The sequence below is a fragment of the Cibotium barometz genome, chromosome 33, assembly GCF_041138505.1.
Source record: "Cibotium barometz isolate CiBa-2024 chromosome 33, ASM4113850v1, whole genome shotgun sequence".
Lineage (NCBI taxonomy): Eukaryota > Viridiplantae > Streptophyta > Polypodiopsida > Cyatheales > Cibotiaceae > Cibotium > Cibotium barometz.
In genome coordinates, this window is record NC_141078.1 from 24,227,868 (window position 1) to 24,229,309 (window position 1,442).

The following is a 1,442-nucleotide window of genomic DNA, read 5'->3' on the forward strand; positions in this document are numbered from 1 at the left end:
TATGCATGGAAAGATACATATTGAAAATTTTTTAATTATAAAAGTACTATTTTTATTGAATTTAAATTCTATGCATAGAAAGATGCATATTAGAATTTTTTAATTATAAAAGTGTTATTTTCATTGAATTTAATTTCTATGCATGGAAAGATGCATAATGAAAATTTTTTATTATTATAAAAGTGTTATTTTCATTGAATTCAATTTCTATGCATGGAAAGATGCATATTGAAAATTTTATTATTATAAAAGTGTTGTTTTTATTGAATTTAAATTCTATGCATAGAAAGATGTATATTAGGATTTTTTATTATTATAAAAGTGTTATTTTCATTGAATTTAAATTCTATGCATCGAAAGATGCATAATAGAAATTTTTTTATTATAAAAGTGTTATTTTCATTGAATTTAATTTCTATATATAAAAAGATGCATAAAGAAATTCTTTTTATTTTAAAAGTGTTATTCCTATTAAATTGATTTTATACATAATAGGATGAGGACATCTTGCATTTTTCAAGTGGGAGAGAATGTAAGATTCCTCCCCAGGCCCTCAAGATGTCCAGTTTCTTCCCCTGTAATCAATCCCCTTTTCAAAATAATAAAAGATCTTCTTTCTACCTGTTTTGGCCTAAAGAGAGAAAATGTTCTAGAGAGAGGTAACTCAGTTTTTAGATATCTTTGGATGGAAAAATATATTTTCTTATTAAAATAAATTCTCCCGAAACAGAAGTTTAAAAATAATTTCCTAAGGTACATTAGAAATAAATTATAATCTGCTCAAAAGACCTTAGCCTAAGGGTCCAGATTTTCTAAAAATTTTGGATAAAGGTTCTGAGGGGCCAATAAGATTAATCCAAATGTAGGGAGGAGATAAATTGAAGAAATAAAGAAAAAGCCCCCAAAAATGAGTAAATACTCACATAAGATAAAGAGTGGACTAAGGACCGAATAAAATTGTTAAAAAACTGTTTTTTAACACCTCAGAGTGGGGATTCCCCCTCATGAAGGAGGCGCCTTTTTTCTCATCATTGCTCCCAATTTTAAATCAATAAAATGAGATATTTCATCTCTCCTCTCTCCTATTTCAAGTCTAGTTCCAAAAAGCAAGCTGAACTGACCCAAAAATGGTTAAAAATTGACCAAATTGATCTGAAAAATTCTAGAATCAGTTTGCTTGGTTTGAGGCTCACTTTTCCTATAAATAGAAGCCTCCCCCTTTGTAAAAGCTTAATAGTGTTTATGCACTGTTACTCTATTCCTTCCCAGAGCCAAATACATTGAATTCACTTGATAATTCAATTGTTTTTGACTAAATCCTCTCCAAAAGAATTGGTGGCCACTCTTGATCCAAATAAGAGTAGAACCCTCAATCCCTCAAGCAAAAGGAAAGCTCACAAAACTCCATGTAAGCTAAAAAAAATTCTACTTTTTAATTTCTA